This window comes from Schistocerca piceifrons, chromosome 1, assembly GCF_021461385.2.
Source record: "Schistocerca piceifrons isolate TAMUIC-IGC-003096 chromosome 1, iqSchPice1.1, whole genome shotgun sequence".
Lineage (NCBI taxonomy): Eukaryota > Metazoa > Arthropoda > Insecta > Orthoptera > Acrididae > Schistocerca > Schistocerca piceifrons.
The window spans coordinates 1,169,060,361-1,169,080,500 of NC_060138.1; positions in this window are offsets into that span (position 1 = coordinate 1,169,060,361).

Below are 20,140 nucleotides of genomic sequence, written 5' to 3' on the forward strand. Positions count from 1 at the left end.
CTTGTGCTTCATTAAAGAGATACGCCACATTTCTGAAGTTATGGTTCACTGTTTTTGCATTGCCCGCGAGTGTCAACGAGCTTCGTTCGATTCCCCGCCTGGGACAATTTATATGTGCTAGGTACTTTCATTTTATATCTTGTGCTTCATTAGGTGCCAGGCTGCATGTAATGTTTTTACAAATGACTGTTTCTTTTTCATTGAAAACCCACATTTTTCGCTCTTCTGTCGGTGTTTTAGGAAATTACTTCGGAGACTAATCACGGAAAATATACATATCAGGTGAGATTCATGTCACGGAGGTTAGTGAAGAACAAGGAATTAATGCAATGGTTTCAGCCGAATTAATTTTTCCACTCTCTCTCTGAGAGTTCCTGGTAGACGCTAAACAATGTCTGTTGTAAGTGTTGCTTCCTGCTTGTCTGGACGGTTTCCGCGTATCCTCGGCTTGTGTTTACTGCCCCTAATGTATTTCTGTAGAGACTTTGTTCCGCCTTAACGACAGAGCTAGCAGCAGAAATTTACACCAGGATATTGTGGACTGATTTTCTGAGAGATACTTCGACACTAGAGTCTGGCTAACTTCAGTGACGTTACAACTCGCTTGAGCCGCGCAATTAAGGGCGAGATCGCTATCTTCTCTGTTTCGCTCTATCTGGGACAATATTTTCTGTTTAAACATGACCCAACTACTTGACTGTAAATTCTCCGCAAGTGCTAGCAGAGCTTCACAGAATATTGACTAAGTAATGTTCTAACTTTTCCCTTTGTAAATTTTGAACGCTGAAACATTACTTCATCCGTCGCAAAAAGCCTATAACAGTGTGAAATAATGCGGTACTACGAAGTCATCACTAAAATACACTAATGATTTATTTCGAAAAATTCATTACTTCATTCCGTATATGGATTATTCTATAGAAAACCTCTTCCATCATATTTGACGGAGAAGTTGGTTCAAATGGCTCTAAGCACTGTGGGACTTAACACCTGAGGTTATCAGTCCCCTACAATTACAACTACTTAAACCTAACCTAACCTAAGGGCATCACATAAAGCCATGCCCGAGGCAGGATTCGAACCTGCGACCGTAGCAGCAGCGCGGTTCCGGACTGAAGCGCCTAGAACTGCTCGGTCACAGCGGCCGGCAACGGAGGAGTACTCTGATATCTTTATTACTCGCAAAATGCGTAATAAACTACATTAACTGAACTCTATGTCTGTGCTCCGTGTGGCATGATGAAAATTACAGATAATGAACACTTTATTTATGTTTTTCAACGATTTTTGTTATTCTTTGAACGGTTTTTGGTTCTTAAGGCATTATGAAGTGACTACTGAATGTCATGACAGTAGCCAGCGATAACAAGGCATTTCATATCGGAGGAAATTAAAGACACGGTTACCTTCATTGTTGAAATTATCTAGTTCTGTCATACGCGTGAAAATTATAACTTGACAAAGGCGTAAGGGAAGTTTTGTTGTTCACTTAACACGAAGCTAGGATTTTTTCGTAAGGTTCATGGTATTACCTTTACTTATCTTTCGTGACTGTATGAAGAAGAACAGCCCATTGTAAATCATATGGATAGCTTTCCATTAGAACATTTCCAGCAAAGTTTGGAATGGTCTTTTTCAATCTCCAGCTTCTCTCATTTTCACAGAACTAATTGCCACAACTCTACCAACTTGATCGACTTAAAATTTTGGCCAGTTGCATTTACGCAACTTTGCGCATTATCCTGATTGTCTCTTTGTTATTAAAGAATGTCGTAGGTATTTACTGAAATAATAAGCAACCAGTTGCATAAAAGAAATTTTATTTTCTTGACCAGTTTCAAGCACCTAGTGCCCTTCTTCAGAAGGTTATAACTATCACATCACTTGCGAGTATCAAAAGTAAGATGCATGCAGTATTTTTCTGTGGTCCTAAAACAATACAAGAACAATGTGTAATACAATAATGAAACCATTAATACAAAAAGAGTTCGTAAATGCTTAAATTGGTTCATAGTGTGTCTAGGGCCACCTGTCGGGTAGACGGGTTGCCTAGTGCAAGTCTTTTTAGTTGATGCCACTTCGACGACTTGCGTGTCGACGAGGATGAAATGACGAAATAGACAACACGTCACCCACTCCCCGAGCGTAGAAGATGTCAGACGCAGTCGGGAACCGAATTCGGGCCCCTCACATGGTATTCTGCCGAGCTGACCGCTCAGTTATGGAGGCTGACGTCGTTGACAGTACCTGTCAAATGGCTCTGAGCACTATGGGACTTAACATCTGTGGTCATCAGTCCCCTAGAACTTAGAACTACTTAAACGTAACTAACCTAAGGACATCACACACATCCATGCCCGAGGCAGGTTTCGAACCTGCGACCGTAGCAGTCGCGCGGTTCCGGACTGAGCGCCTTAACCGCGAGACCACCGCGGCCGGCAGTACCTGTCCGAAAATGGTATAAGGGAGCCACACAACAAGAGCTGACTTGTTGTTTGGCATCCTTATATCATTTTTGTACAGGCTGTATGAACCACGGCTAAGCATTTACGAGCTATTTTTGTATTAATGGATTCATTATTGTGTTACATATTGTTCTTGAATTATTTTAGGACCACAACAATAAGCTGCATGCATCTTATTTTTGACACTCGCAAAAAAAAAAAAAAAAAAAAAAAAAATGGTTCAAATGGCTCTGAGCACTATGGGACTTAACATCTATGGTCATCAGTCCCCTAGAACTTAGAACTACTTAAACCTAACTAACCTAAGGACATCACACAACACCCAGCCATCACGAGGCAGAGAAAATCCCTGACCCCGCCGGGAATCGAACCCGGGAACCCGGGCGTGGGAAGCGAGAACGCTACCGTACGACCACGAGCTGCGGGCTGACACTCGCAAATAATGCGATGGTTATAACCTTTTGTAGAAGGACATTAGGTGCTTGAAACTATTCTAAAAAAAATAAAAGTTCTTTTTTGAATCTGGTTGCTGATTATTTCAATAAATACAAATACAGATACCGAAGATCCATAAAATACTATTCCTAGGTTTCATTGTTGTGCTCTGCGTATCCAAGACTAGTTTGATGCAGCTGTCCACTTTTTTCTATCCTGGACAAGCCTCTCCATCTCTGCAGAAGTATGGGATCTGCATTCACTTGAGCCTGCTTGCTGTCTAACCTTGGTCTCCCTCTACAATTTTAACCCCCTCCCCAGTCCCCTCCATTAGGAAACTGATTGTTTGTTTCCTTCCATATCCATTACAGTTCCGATAACAGTCATTTCTTTGTGGCGACTAGTTTCGGACCATCAAGCCCATTTTCAAACCGTGCCTTAGACGTAAGTGTAATCAAACAGTTCCCATCATAAATGCGTTGGAACGTCACCATCTGATGCTTCCTTGATGCCTCAGAAATTCTGCGAATTTACGGTATACCTATCTGACATTTGCGAAATTACATGTGACGTGACGGGTGCAGAATAGTAACATCAGTTTTTTGCCATTCGTAAGTGTTCACTCGGTTGAGTGACGGTAAGAAACACTCATTCTTCATGGCGCAATAATAAACAAATACAAACCTAAACTGCTAACTACTAAAACTGTAACACGAGAAAAGATAGCAAATAACGAAATATTACTAACTGTTGTAACGTGACTCATCAATGACCCATTCTCAATGACTTGTCCTCAGACTTGACGTTAGTCATTACTTTGAAATGAGCTGTATCGGAGGGCATATCTTCAAATGAAAATATGAGGTTTTACTGAGGTGATTATCTTGATCAGGCTTCGTTGTGTTCAGTGTGGCATGATAACGCTCGCAGGTTTCTAGTACGTAGAAAGTTAACTGATGAAACGACTGTGAAAATCGAATAGTTCTCGAAATACTAAACGAAGTAAAGTATTTGAAATTTCAAACTTTATATTCTGCAACATTTCTCATATTATGACAGGACAGAAACAGGAGATACATCTTCTTTCTGCAGCCTCACAAAACGGCTCGAATTTCATTTACAGCCACTTCCTGCCACCATGTCTCTACACAATGAACAACAGAAATGCTATACAAAGCCAAAATTTACATCTTTGTCAGAGACAATCGCTGGTACTTATTTAGCAGAATTAATAGAAATGAATTTACAAAAGCTTGTTATAACTTCAACATCATTTACAACCATGGACTACAAATATTTAGGCGTGAAGTAATTAATTTTTATGGGCACAGTTTTTTATAAAACATTTTCTTTAGGTGAACGAAGATTTAGATGTCAGCTGGTGAAGTAGGATTCCTACTGTATTGTTGACTGCCGCTCGGGATTAGCCGAGCGGTCTCAGGCGCTGCAGTCTTGGACTGTGCGGCTGGTCCCGACGGAGCTTCGAGTGGTCCCTCGGGCATGGGTGTGTGTGTTTGTCCTTAGATTAATTTAGGTTAAGTAATGTGTAAGCTTAGGGACTGATGACCTTAGAAGTTAAGTCCCATAAGATTTCACACACATTTGAACATTTTTGTATCGTTGACTTGGTTACGCTGAAGTGTGCCACTAGTGACATAAAGTATGGGAAGAATAGCCCGTCCGATTAGCCGTGTGGTCTAACGCACTACTTTCCGTGGGGGAACGCGTGCCGGTCCCCGGTGCGAATCTGCCAGGCGGATTAGTGTCGAGGTCCGGTGTGCCGGTCAGCCTGTGGATGGTTTTTAAGGCGGTTTTCCATCTGCCTCGGCAAATGCGGTCTGGTTCCCTTTATTCCGCTTCAGTTACACTATGTCGGCACTTGCTGCGTAAACACTATCTCCACGTTCGCGTACACCATAATTACTCTACCACGCAAACATTGGGGTTACCCTCGTCTGGTGTGAGACGTTCCCGGAGGGGTCCACTGGGGGCCGAACCATACAATAACCCTGGGTTCGGTGTGGGGCGGCGGTGGTGTGAGTGGACTGCCGTAGCCTATTGTGGGGTTGTGAACCGCTGAGGGCTGCGGCGGGGACGAAGCCTCTCCGTCTTTTCTAGGTCCCCAGTTCCATACAATACAATACAATACAATGGGAAGAATACGTGATAAAATTTATAGGTGATTTCGAGGTGTACAAGGAGCAATATTCAAGACATATGGCTGCCACCTCCGATAGCAACGACGGTTCTAAACCGAATGGGCATCCAGTAGAACTGAGTTTGGGTGACAGATGTGAGTACGCCATTCAATGTTGCTTGAACTCTGTGTGATACGCATCAGTCGTAGTACCTGGGAAGGGTGGCAGTCAATCTCTCGGAAAACCGTGAAGACATGTTTTCAGTTGGTGAGAGAGCCGAAGTACGTACTAGCCAACTCAACAGCCGAGCACCCACTGCGTCAAGGTAGCTCAGGTCGTCACAGGCAATACGCAGACTCGTGTTGTCCTGCTGAAAGATATCTCGAAGACCTCGATGGCAGTGCACAGCCGCCTGCCTCAACACAAGCTCTCCTTATTACAAGCTATGGGTAGTGGTGGTGATCGTGTTGTGTGCGCAGTAGTAACCAATACTGTCATTCCGTGTGCTTTGTCCACATGACGCTGACGTCTGCAATCTAGTAACGTTCATTCACCTCGGAGCTTTCACACGAGTATATGTCCAACGGCACTCATCTGAAAACGTGACGTGGTGCACCAGGTCTGTGAGCGGTGTTGTCGCTGGTCGGAACACTGCCTGCGTGCCGCGACGAGCGAAGCGATGGTCGTCGAGGTGGCAGGCAGTGGTGCTCCAGGCGTCGTCGCACTGTTAGTATGGAGGATATGTGTCTAGCTGACTTTCTCGGCGAATCTCGATGACTAAGTCTTCTCGGGTTCTCAGCCGTGTCAAGGCGTCTTTCTGCGGCAACTTTTCAACAAGTTTCCTTCTTGTCATCTTCAGGCAAAGTGAACAAAGATACGGGTAAAAGGCTGTACCCCAGAGCAGCGATTCCACCACGACTGGACGGACTTCCACAGATACACAAGAAAGGAGTTCCACAAAGTCCAATAGTGGACACAATAAATTCAGCAACATCTGGCGCAGCAGTTGAAGACTCTCGGGAGTCACTGCCCTCACTAAGTCAAAATTCGACAGAGTTTGTAAAGATAAGTCGAGGGACACGTCGGGAGAAAGATGACATCCGGATCAGCTTTGATGTCACGTCCCTCTTCACGTGAGGACACCTTGACATTACTAGGGGTTCACTTCGACGGAGACACAATGGAAATGTTACGCTATGCACTCACTACCACATGCTTCCAGTGTGGTGTATCTACCAACAGATAGACGGAGTGGCCATGGGTTCCCCCCTGGCGCCATGTATCGCAAACTATACATGGAGCACTTCGAAGAAACGGCTCTCGAAACGGTGCGCCTCAATCCGAAGGTGTTCCACCGCTACGTGGATGACACGATCACAATTTGGCCGCAAGGCGAAGTAAATCTACAAGAATTTCTCAACCACCTCAACGGCATACGTGACAATATTAGCTGCTAACAAACGAAAAATTCGGAGTAGGTATTAAAATCCATGGAGGAGAAATAAAAACTTTAAGGTTCGCCGATGACATTGTAATTCTGTCAGAGACAGCGAAGGACTTGGAAGAGCAGCTGAACGGCATGGACAGTGTCTTGAAAGGAGGATATAAGATGAACATCAACAAAAGCAAAACGAGGATAATGGAATGTAGTCGAATTAAGTCAGGTGATGCTGAGGGAATTAGATTAGGAAATGAGACACTTAAAGTAGTAAAGGAGTTTTGCTATTTGGGGAGCAAAATAACTGATGATGGTAGAAGTAGAGAGGATATAAAATGTAGACTGGCAATGGCAAGGGAAGTGTTTCTGAAGAAGAGAAATTTGTTAACATCGAGTATAGATTTAAGTGTCAGGAAGTCATTTCTGAAAGTATACGTATGGAGTGTAGCCATGTATGGAAGTGAAACAAGGACGATAATAAGTTTGGACAAGAAGAGAATAGAAGCTTTCGAAATGTGGTGCTACAGAAGATTGCTGAAGATTAGATGGGTAGATCACGTAACTAATGAGGAGGTACTGAATAGGATTGGGGAGAAGAGGAGTTTGTGGCACAACTTGACTAGAAGAAGGGATCGGTTGGAAGGACAAGTTCTGAGGCATCAAGGGATCACCAATTTAGTATTGGAGGGCAGCGTGGAGGGTAAAAATCGTAGAGGGAGACCAAGATACGAATACACTAAGCAGATTCAGAGGTATGTAGGCTGCAGTTCGTACTTGGAGATGAAGAAGCTTGCACAGGATAGAGTAGCGTGGAGAGCTGCATCAAACCAATCTCAGGACTAAAGACCACAACAACAACAACATGGAGATGGAAGAAACCGGATGTCTGCGTTGCCTCGACATCATGATAAAGAAGAAGACTGACGCGCGTTAGATCATTCTGTTTACAGAAAGAGGACACACACCAACCTGTACCTTAAAGCCAATAGGTAGCACCATCCAGTGCGAAGTAAATCCGTGCTCACCACCTCGGTGCGTAGAGCACAAGACACATGCAACAAGGAGAGCCTACCTTTCGAACCGCAGCACTTGAGGGGAAACCTTTCGCGAGGACGACCATTATGAGATGCATATAAGACGTGCTTTCAACTTTGCAAGAAGAAGAGGGAAGACGTGACTTCGCCTGAAGATGACAAGTAGAAAACTTGTTGAAACGCTGCCGCTCAACGACGCCTTGACTCAGCTGATAACTCGTGAAGACTTCATCAATCCCATTTTCTGACTCGGTACGTTAGGTGGCTGTAGTATCTTGTACGGCGGAGCCAACAATATGTCCATTTTCTCGGATGCTAATCCTACTGGGCCTATGAGGTCATGCACAGCGGTGAATATGGTCTTCTAAACCCATCGATTTCATACTGTTCCTTTTCTAGCTGGTGATGAATGGTGACTTGCCCTAAATGTAGAAAAATATAAGTTACTGCAGATAAGTAGCAACACAATCTTGCGGTGTTCAAATACAATATTAGTGGTTTTGCTGCTTGATATAGATACAGTGCAGAATATTACAGCCAATTCACTACTTGAGTCAGGAAAAGAGAATAGAAGCTTTTGAAATCAGGTGCAACCGAGGACTGTTCTGAAACTGCAAGTGTTAACCGTAAGGCGATATTCAGTCATCAGTACATTTTAAATTCACGCTTATATTCCACAAAGTACAATATGGTGGTGTACGGGAGACAATTCCACTCATCATGCAGGGGAAATTGAACAATTCAGTTCGTTGCTGAGATATATAGTTGTAAATGATCAGATTAGGAACTGATACGTCCTGCATATGTGACGTTCGTGTTGTTAATGGTTTTTATGTATCTTTTATTACTGTCATTAATAACATAGAAATAAAGCAGATGTGCTGTATAAAATAGTGGCGGACCATCTCACACTATTCGGATCACATAACTAATGAGGAGGTACTGAATTGAACTGGGGAGAAAAGAAATTTCTGGCACGACCTGACTAGAAGAATGGATCGGTTTGTGGGACACATTCTGAGACATCAAGGACTCAACAAATTTAGTTATAGAGGTCAGCGTGGACGGCAAAAATCGTAGAGGAAGATCAAGAGACGAATACGGAAAGTAGATTCAGAAGAATGTTGGTTGCAATATTTACTCGGAGATGAAGAGGCTTGCACAGGATAGAGTAGCGTAGAGATATGCATCAAACTTTTCTTGGGACTGACGACCTCAACAACAGTCACCTCGATTAAATATCTAGGAGTAACTTTGCAAAGCAATGCACTAGTAAAATGGAATGAGAACGTAAGGATGTTAACAGGGAAGGGGATGGTAACTTCTGTTTATTGAAAAAATTTTAGAAGCATGTGGCTAATCTATAAACGAGAAGGCGTATAGAAATCTAATCCGGGATCCCCATCAGATCGGATTAAAGAAAGGCATCGAAGCAATTCAGAGCGGGCTGCCAGATTTGCTACCGGGAAGTTCGCTCAACACGCAAGTATTACAGAGAGGTTTTGTGAACTCAAGTGGGAATCTCTGGAAAGAAGATGACTTACTTTTCTAGAAATACTAATGAGAAAATTCAGAGAACAGGCATCTGAAGCTGACTGCGAAACGGTTCTACCGCCACAAAGGTGCATTTCGCGTAAGGATCACTAAGATAAGATAAGAGAAATTAGGTCTTGCAAGGAGGCATACAGACAGTTGTTTTTCCTCTGTTTACGAATGGAACAAGGAAGGAAATGACTACTAGATAGACAGATTACAAGTATAGCCGTTGTGACACGTTTATTAGTGCTCCTTGCCGTGCCACCCTCTACTATGGTGCGCCATATTCTCAGACGTCATTCTATGGTTATTTTGAAAGGGTAATACTACGTGTGCGAATATGTAAGATAAGTTAGCGCCGAATTTCCTCTCGGAATCATGACTAGCGTAGCAACAAAAGGTATAAAACTACAAATAGATCTTATTTCAAATGATTAATGTTTTGAAAACGATATCTGTGAGTGGCTTTGTACAGCACAGATAGAACTTTCACATGTTTACCTTTACATGAATATGTGAATTTATTACTTTACCCAAGGTTTCGTAATTTCCTTACGCGCTATCACGTATACCTTACACCTTCGTTTAGACTTACGAAAACACGGCGGAGAAAGATCCAGTTTGCTTCACTCTGGTCGCGGTGTTGCCTCTCTGTGGTATACTATATCACTGCGAGTAGTGGTACAAGGTATTCTTCGCCATGCACAATACGGTGACTTAGAGAGTATGTCTGCAGATGCAGATGTAGATGTAGGCGTGAATATTCGCATGATAGTCCTGGGACCCCAGCCAATAGGAGCAGCAATATCGCAGAACGATAAACAGCGGTTTCAGTGTGCGACTGTCCAACTACTCTCCAATATCGATACGTGCTCGTAAACGTTTCTTCTTCTTACCATAGCATAACACGATCTTCTCAGAAAAAACAAACTCTGAAGTACAGGGTGGAGCCCGGTAAATTGCTTTTTTAAAATTCACGTTTTGGCGGCACTGTTGGTCGAAGAGAGGGAAGAGTGGGCGTGGTTTATAGTGACCGACGGGAGGTTTATATTCAATTGTTGTTCAGTTGCGATAATGAAGTGGACACGTGAAGAGCGCTCATTTCGTGCTGAAGCGTATTTCTCGAATTCCCACTGGATCATTGCAGTGGAGCGTGCTTTTCCGTTTGCGATTTGCAGTACCCCCACGCGGACATGTTCCTGGACGGAAATCCATTTTAAATTGCGTAAATGCACTTAGAACAACAGGGTATGTGTCATCTGAGGACCTGAGAGAAGAGTTAAAACACTACAAAATGTCGGACGAGATAGAGCAGCAGTACTGCAATCTCCGAAACGCTCGGCTCAGGAATATGCACTTGCTCTTGGCATTTTTCTCTCCAACGGATTCTTCTTAATGAACTGAATTTTCACCCGTATAAAATGTGCGTGGTCCAGCAATTGTCAGTACGGGATTATGTAACACGAAGAACATCTTGTCAACATATGCTTGCAACCATACCCCATGACGCAAATGTATTCTTTTCTGGTGAGGCACATTTTCACCTCAGTCGGTTATGCGGTAAAGGAGCGACCCCAGGCAAATTCACCAGACCCCCCTGCACTCAGACCGCGTCACCGTGTGGTCCGCCATATCACGAGTAGGCATCATTGGCCCTTACTTTTTCCAGGAAAATAGTCGTGCTGTAACTGTGAATTCGGATCGTTACTTAACTAGCCGGCTTGCGAGGCAATGCAATTGCAGGATACCTGGTTTCGACAAGACGGTGCCACTGGACACACAACGGTCATTACCATCAATTTTTTGTGGCAAACGTTTCCTGGAACGCTTAATTCTCGGATGGTGGACCTCAATTGGCCCGCACGATCACAGGACTTAGCCCATGTGATTTTTTTCTTTGGGGTTACCTGAAGTCAAAGGTATATTGCGAGCGTCCCAACAACTTGGAAGATCTACAGAATAGACTTGGCCACTGTTTCTATGTTTCGATACAGTGTATTGATACGTGGAACTGTTTCAGTGTTTCGGAACGGCTGTGGTTCACTGTTTCGAAACAGTGGTGTTTCATTCCGTTCCTGTCTCGGATAACCGGACCAGATTCGATCTCGAGCCAGCCACAGAAACTGTATCGTTGTTTCAAAATAAGGCTGTTTCAGTCCACCTGTGCTTGGAACGGACTAATTGTATCGAAACAGTGATGTTTCATTCCGCTCTGTGTCGGACGAGATTCGGGCTCGGCACAGGTACTGAAACACAACATACCACTTCATGAAACACTTTCAAGAACGTCGAAATTTTTTTGACAAGCAATAGCATGAACCTGAAGTTATCCGAAAATAAAGCTTCGTCTCTAGCTGACTGTCCAATTTCGAAATGGCGTAACACCTGCTTTATAAACACTAACCAAACAATAAAACAACGCATACTATTCACATTCAAAATAATAAATATGTGAAAATCATTCAGTTAAATTACCCTTTTTTTATAACACACGCTTCTCTGTTCATGTACAGTAATCATATTAATAACGCAAGTAAGCCTACAACATTTTGAATAAAAAAAGGCGTAGAATGACAGTTATTAGACATATACATAAATTTGATGTAGGTATAATTGCAAGCAATCTGTTTGACATATCACTGATAGTGTAATGGTGAACGGGAAGGGCTGGGAAGCATGATGAATTTATAGTAACGGTTCGAAACACCTTGAAAGACAAAATTTTTTCTGTTATATCTTGTTATTTATTCGAATTATTTGGCGTTATTTGTGAGTCTATAGTCACTGAGCCTATTATCCACAATGATTCCATTTGTGTGAATGGAAATTAGCATGATGGGTATATTGCTCCATTTGATTTATTTAAAGACAAATTGTTCAGTTGGTTAGCTGCAAATCCATACTACTCACTTCAGGAATTTTACGACTGTAAAATGTCATAGTGGTACCGACTTGGAGAGTGCAGCATAATTCTTTAACTGAATCAGTTTTGATGCAATGCTTTCATATTATTTCATTTTAAATATTGTATTTTATGTAAAACCTATGTCGCATATTGATCTTTAACCCATGTATATATGCTGTATAACTTGTATATATGTAACTTGACTTTGTCAATTGCTGTAATAGCTAAACGACAATAAAATTTCATTTCATTCATTCATTCATTCATTCATTCATTCATTCACCCATACAAACGGAATGTGGGAATCCCAGTAGCATATCCGTTGTTTCTGCAGTTTGCTCCCACCTCCAGTTCTGTTCGTGGTGGTTCATCTGTCTTCAGCTATGGCTGTCCTCAGCCAATTGAAAAGTATGAAAGTCACACGACACGAAAGCAACGCATTTGCTGCAGGAAATACGAAACTGCCAAGACTCCTAAGTGATAAGTTTCATACTTTCTGCGAAATGATTATCGCTCTCGCACCTCATTTTTGTTTATATGGACATACTTATACAGTAGACATTCAAGATGATAAAATGTGTAAGTTTATTAGATTGCAAAACACAAACTGTTTCACTGTTTCGAAACAGCGTATCGAAACATTACATTGTACTGTTTCATTTGTTTCGAAACAGTTACGTGTTTCAGTTTGCCCATCTCTACTACAGAACAATATTGAGGCTGAAATTGCAAGAATACCAGAAGACATGGTTGAAAGAGTGCATGAGAATTTCAGAAGACGACTGCAACAGTGTGTGGATTGTGAAGATAGACATTTTCCAATTTTACTGTTTAAACCATGTAATTAGAAACTTCCATTATTATCCAAAATGAGAAAAATAAAAATGTAAGTCTTCATTATTTTTTTTATTTCATCCTCAAATCAGCAGTTTACCGTGCTCCACCCTTTACGATCAACCGATCCCTTGCTTTAGTCAAGTTATACCGTTAATTTATTTTCTCCCCTGTTTGATATAGAGTCTCTTCTTAAGTCTCTTCTTACTTAACTGGTCTAACCAACAACATTTTTCTGCAGCAACATATTTCAAAAACCTATTCTCTTTTTGGCTTTACTCTTCACTTCAGACAAATGCTTTCAGAAAAAATTGCCAGTGATTTAAATTTACGAGTATATTATGTTAAAATATTTCTCTTTTTCCAGACTGCCTTGACATGTTATCGTTATTGTAAACTGCATGTCTGTTTTTCTAAGTTTTAATTTTTCTTGTAAAAGTCTTAAATTCTGCAAAAATAGTTTTTTCAGTGGATTTTCTATTGCTTTAGTGGTTTTGTGCTACCTTCATCTCTGCATACCGACTACAACCATAGTCCTCTGTAGTCCATAATTGTTTATGCACCCCATGGATGTTTATAACGAGCGTTGTGGCGAGAGTATTAAGGCACGACAGTCACGCTTTGGAGGACGACGTTTGAGATCCTCGTCTGGTCATCCTGATTTCAGTTTTTTTGTGGTTTCCCAAATCGGAGGCATATTCGAGATGGTACGTTTGAAACGGTTTGGCTGCGTTTCTTTCCTGTCAATGTTCCATCCGAACATCTCTAGCAACCACGCTGCTGACGAGCTCAGCGTTAATCTTCATTCCTGCGAGTTTCTCATTTTTTACTGCTTACATGTTAGAGCACTTTCAGTGTGCGCGGTATCACCGACATAGGCACATATTACGCACACTTTCTACTCATTCTCTTGCTCTTTATCCACAGATTTCTTCCATGCATTTTTGAGTATCTGCTGCATGCAATCCTCATTTGCTACAGCACTCTTATGTTTCATAACGCCCATACTTCACTTTAGTACAGTGTTGTCCTCGGAATGTGAGGTACAAAGAAACAGGTCTGTAAAAAAAATAACACTTTGATATATTTAGACCTAATTTTAAGAGAAGCAGATTTCTTTTCATGGATACTTTCGCTATGGACGATAATTTGCCTTTTGTGCTTGCCTTGCAAGGCCATTTTAGTAGTTAACAGAATCCTTCTTCACAGATTCTGATTATCAGTAAGTTCTTAGTAGCTATGAAACTCCCGATACCGAACACATATCTTTGTATTCGTTCATGACCACAACAGTTGCGTTCCTCTAACTGTCACACACGCTCTTTCAGGTGGCCAGTATCATTTGGAAACACCAAAAATATTTTTCGCTCTCAGTCGTTTCTGACTTGTCTGCTTTGTTTGACCCCTGGTGCAACTAAAAAGGGCAGTGGACCAATCAAACAAAGTAAAACTGTCAGTTGGCTATATTCTAATGCTATAACTTACTTCAAAGCATTTCTTGATTGATCTCCTTGTTTACTCTCAGTTGGTATTTAAGCATCAAGTCAGTCTCTACAGTTTATCAGTAAACTCCCTGGATTCCAAAGTGTTTCACACTGCTAAGAAATTTCTCCATAAAAACATCCTGATCTACATAATACGGGCTACAAGTACTTATCTTTCGGTTAAAAAAACAAGGTGACAGTTGAGAGTTAGCTACCTCCATGTTTTGTGAACCAAGGACATCTTACGATGAAAACAATCAAATCTCCATAAATGCAAACATTAGGTATTATACCATTGTAATCAGACGCCAACTATTCAACATAGCAGAATATATTGCTTTACTCAAAGTAAGAGAACTGAAGAGAAGCCGGCCGCGGTGGTCTCGCGGTTCTAGGCGCGTAGTCCGGAGCCGTGCGACTGCTACGGTCGCAGGTTCGAATCCTGCCTCGGGCATGGATGTGTGTGATGTCCTTAGGTTAGTTAGGTTTAAGTAGTTCTAAGTTCTAGGGGACTGATGACCACAGCTGTTAAGTCCCATAGTGCTCAGAGCCATTTGAACCATTTGAACTGAAGAGAATACAGAAAAAGAGAGACAAAGACTTCGGAAAATTCTGGGACCGAAAACAGATGAAAATGGCAAATCGAAACTGAAGAGGAACAAGGAATATAGGAAACTCCAAAAACAATTCAGAGAAAAGGTGCTATTTACTTTCGACATGTAAGAGGAATAGAAGAAAGCGGACTAAGTAAACTATTATTCCTACAGTTCAAGAATAAAAAGGACAAAAATAACGGAATCAGTAAAAGTTAACAGACCAAGAAGGAAAGAATGTTTCTGCTGAACATATCCAAAAGCGAGAATTAAAAAAAAAAAAAAAGCTGTGAACCTTGAGCAAAGAAAATTATTATAACAGAGACTTACATATGATTCGAGATATATACTTTCAGTATGACTGAACTATAGAAACGAGACCTAAAGGCCACGCCGGCCGGAGTAGCCGAGCGGTTCTAGGCGCTACAGTCTGGAACCGCGCGACCGCTACCGTCGCAGGTTCGAATCCTGCCTCTGGCATGGATGTGTGTGATGTCCTTAGGTTAGTTAGTTTTAAGTAGTTCTAAGTTCTAGGGGACTGATGACCTCAGAAGTTAAGTCCCATAGTGTTCAGAGCCTAAAGGCCAATCTGCAGAGCAAAACAGCACGTAGTTGACCTTATAGAGGAATACTTGCGGTGTGGTACAAGTATGTTCCAATATGTTACTAAGTGGCGAGGTTACTTCAGGAAGCCTGCAACTCTTACTCACAGCTACTCGAAGTGTCATCATTATCTGGCACCAACTTGACGATGTGCTTTAACAATTTTCTTCGACATTGTTTTAGAATGATGTCATCACTTGCTTGGCACCTGAGGTACTGTAGATGTAGTTCACCTTTACCAGTTTACCGTTTAGAGACATGGAGACCCTAAATCATAATGACGTTTCCGGGTTACAGAACAATTCTTAGTAGCCTAGAGAGATTGACCTTGTGGTTTAGAGGTAAAGCGCGTGTCTGGAAACCGAAAGGTCGTGCAATCGAATCTCGATCGGACCACGGAATTTTCACACTGCCGTAACCTACCTTTCACCTCTCAACGGTGCGAAGATTTTCCAGGAAAAACTCATGGTTCGGACGCCACGTCAAGCTGTAGGTCCCCTTTCCCTGGTACGCGAATCGCCGAAGTGACGTTCAGTTGAAAGAGGTGCATCAGGCCGTTGATCCACAGGAAACTAGCCTAGAATTTTCGCGCCAAAAACTACATTAAGCTGCACTGCAGGACATTTTGCTTGCGGGGAACTAAGTTGTGATCAGCTGATATTTACTTAATCAATCGTTCCCCAAAGTGTACGACAATGACAGGTGCTGTAACATCACTTCCTGCAAATGACAATGCTTTTACCACATTCCACATCATATAACACTGAATACACACAACGAACCCGAAGTAAGCGACAAAGTTTGTGCTTGTCCAGGGATATTTTCAGAGTACTTTGTAAGGTCGCTATAATTTCGCACCTTACAAGAACTCATCCACATACTTTGTCGTGATCTACAAACAGAATTAGGTATCATGTGATAGGTTGTACATCGTGTATATGAATATATAAAGAAGACTGACATTGTCTCGTGTAAATAATTGTTAACGCTTATTGCATGAAAGGTGACAGAGTGTCTTTATTATAAAATCGGCGTAATGAATGATTGTCTATACTAGTAGAGGTTGGAACGCCAGTGGAGATGAAACGGCAGTTAGAACTCAAGCTCTGGGTGGAAGGTCCGCACAGGTGTTGGTCCTGCTCAAACACAGGAAGTAGCTAGACAGACGTCGTGGCACCTGAGCTCTGGAGAAAGAGTGTCTTTATTATAAAATCGGCGTAATGAATGATTGCCTATACTAGTAGAGGTTGGAACGCCAGTGGAGATGAAACGGCAGTTAGAACTCAAGCTCTGGGTGGAAGGTCCGCACAGGTGTTGGTCCTGCTTAAACACAGGAAGTAGCTAGACAGACGTCGTGGCACCTGAGCTCTGGAGACAGAGTGTCTTTATTATAAAATCGGCGTAATGAATGATTGCCTATACTAGTAGAGGTTGGAACGCCAGTGGAGATGAAACGGCAGTTAGAACTCAAGCTCTGGGTGGAAGGTCCGCACAGGTGTTGGTCCTGCTCAAACAGAGGAAGTAGCTACTCCGTCCTTGTGGCTGCGAGTTCGCGTTTCTCGTCTGTAGAACACAGAAAGGAGAAGACAGTATTAGAGTATACTAGTCAGCGGACCGCCTTCTGTCGTCCTAGTGTTTGAAAGAGTTTATCTGTGGCTGCAGTTCTTCCATCATCGCAGACGAGTACGAGAACCATCACTTCGACGCATCGGACGCAGTACAGACGGTGATATCGCAAACTGCCTCGGCTTATTAGGGCTATAAAAGCTAAACAGCTGTGATCACGTTAGTTCATTTCCACTGAGGTTCCACATCACCGTAGATCATCTTTTAAAGTAGTGTCTTCTAGTGTTTGGTACGTAGATGATGTCAGTCATTTCGCGTTATTGATATTAGATCGCGCAGTCATAATAAGGGGCTGAGTTAGGCAATTGATTAGTAAATTTACTTAGGAAATGTAAACTTTGTAATATAAAGGGTTTTTTTTAATTTGCAATAAATATATAAGCAGGAACAATGTTTATCATTTAGTAGTATTAGTTGCCTTAATCATTCATTTATGTTTAGGTTGTAATTTGTATGTTAAAGTCCATTGAGAGATCCTAAGATCTGCTTCAGAGGGTAGTGAGAAAGGGCCAAATATTCATTTTAGCGTTTATTATTTTCCGTTGCGCACATTCATTTCACACCGCCTGGAGTGGCATCTTGGAACTATGGTGTTTGGCTCTATGTGGTCTCTGATATCTCTTTACAGATAATACACGAGGGGAGTTCAATAAGTAATACAACATGTTATTTTTTCTGAAAGAAGGGTTGGTTTTACTCAGGACTGCAATACACCACATTTTGGCTACAGAACCCCGTTTTTCAACACAATCTCCCTTCAATGGGACCGCCTTACGCCACCTTACTGAGAAGGCCTGTATCCCCGCATGGTACCACTCTACTGGTCGACATCGATGCAAATGTCGTGCTACATCAATAACGTCCCTGTCATCTACGTACTCCTTCCTGCGGAGTCCGTCCTTCATTGGACCAAACAGATGGAAGTCGGAAGGTGCGAGATCCGGGCTGAAGGGTGGATGAGAAAGAACAGTCCAATGGAGTTTTCTGAGCTCCTCTTGGGTGCGCAGATTTATGTGAAGTCTTGCATTGTCATGGAGAAGGAGAAGTTTGTTTACATTTTTGTGGCGACTAAAATACCGAAGTCGTTACTTCAGCTTACGGAGGTAGCACAATACACTTCAGAACTGATCGTTCCACTGTGAGGAAGCACATCAAATAGAATAACCCCTTCAGAGTCCCAGAAGACCACTGTGATGATTTCATTGGTTGAGGGTGAGTCTTTGAACTTTTTCTCTGGAGGAACAGTTGTGTGGCGCCAGTCTAGGGACTGCCGTTTTGTTTCCTGTTCGAAGTGATGAACCAATGTTTCGTCGCCTGTGATGACGTTCGACAAAAAATTGTCATGATCAGCGGCGTAACGCGCCAGCAATAACGCATAAACGGTCCTTTGTTGCTCTTTATGGTCTTTTCTGTAAGGCGACGAGGACCTGGCGGGCACACGTTCGAATTCATCAACTGGTGGGCGATTGTGTCAACACCTTCCACAGAGATTTCCAACTGTATCTGACTGTGATCCGTCGATCACTTCAAATGAAAGTGTCCACACGTTCCAACATTGTGAGTCGCAGCTGTGTGAGGCGGGCCGACGAGCGGTAGATCGGACAGGATTGTGTGACTTTGTTGTGATTATGACATACGTCTCGCCCAACGACTCACAGTGCTTTTGTTCACTGCTAGATCGCCGTAGACATTCTGCAAGCGCCTATGATTTGGTTTTCCACCAAAAGGAACTCAATGACAGCTCTCTGCTTGGAACGCACCTACGTTACAGGTGCCATTTTGAAGGCTATGTATAGGGTTACCATCTATTGGAACTTCCTTAGTCTATAGGGGCTGAAGCGGGAATACGATGGGCGTTTGAAAAGTCGGTGCAAAAATAAAAACTACTTACTTGTTTGGGGTAAACCTTTTTTATTTTTCGACAAAGTCTCCTTTTAGACTTATACACTTCGTCCAACGCTGTTCTAATTTGTTGATCCCTTGCGTATAATAAGAATTGTCCAAGTCTGCAAAATAGATATTAGTTGCTGCAATCACCTCCTCGTTTGAATTAAATCTTTGTCCCGCCGGCCATTTCTTAAAACTGGGGAACAAATAGTAGTCCGAGGGAGCCACGTCTGGAGAATAGGGGAGATGTGAAACGAGCTGGAATCCTATTTCCATTAATTTTGCGGCCACAACTGCTGAGGTGTGTGCTGGTGAATTGTCGTGACGGAAAAGGACGTTTTTGCGGTTCAATCGCCGGCATTTTTCTTGGAGCTCGGTTTTCAAACGATCCAATAACGATGAATAATATGCACCTGTAATAGTTTTACCCTTTTCCAGATAGTCGATGAGGATTATCCATTGCGAATCCGAAAGACAGTCGCCATAACCTTTCCGTCCGAAGGAATCGTCTTCGTCTTTTTTGGTGCAGATTCTCCCTTGGTAACCCATTGTTTATATTGTTCTTTCGTCTCAGGAGTATAGTAATATATCCATGTTTCATTCATAGTGACGAAACGACGCTTAAGTCCTGCGGATTCTTCCTGAACAGCTGCAAACCATCCTTGCAACACTTCACACGATTCCGTTTTTGGTCAAGCGTGAGCAATCGCGGAACCCATCTTTCGGACAGCTTTCTCATATATAAAAGGTTATGCAAAATATTATGTACCCGTTCGTTCATTCGAGACGCCCACAGCACTAGCAATCTCACGCACCTTAACTCTTCTGTCATCCATCACCATATCATGGATTTTATCAATGATTTCTTGAGTCGTAACCTCCAGAGGGCGTCCAGAACGTCCAGCATCACTTGTGCCCGTATGTCACTCCGAAAATTTTGAAACCACTTATAAACCGTGCTAATCGAAGGTGTAGAGTCACCGTCATGTTTATCAAGCTTCTCTTTAGTCTCCTGAGGCGTTTTGCCTTTCATAAAGTAATGTTTAATCACCACACGAAATTCTTTTTCGTCCATTTTTTGTGAATCACTCGACTTCCTTGATTCACACGAATGTCAAACAGAAAGAAATAGACCAATATGGCTGCAACATGGTGTGCGTTC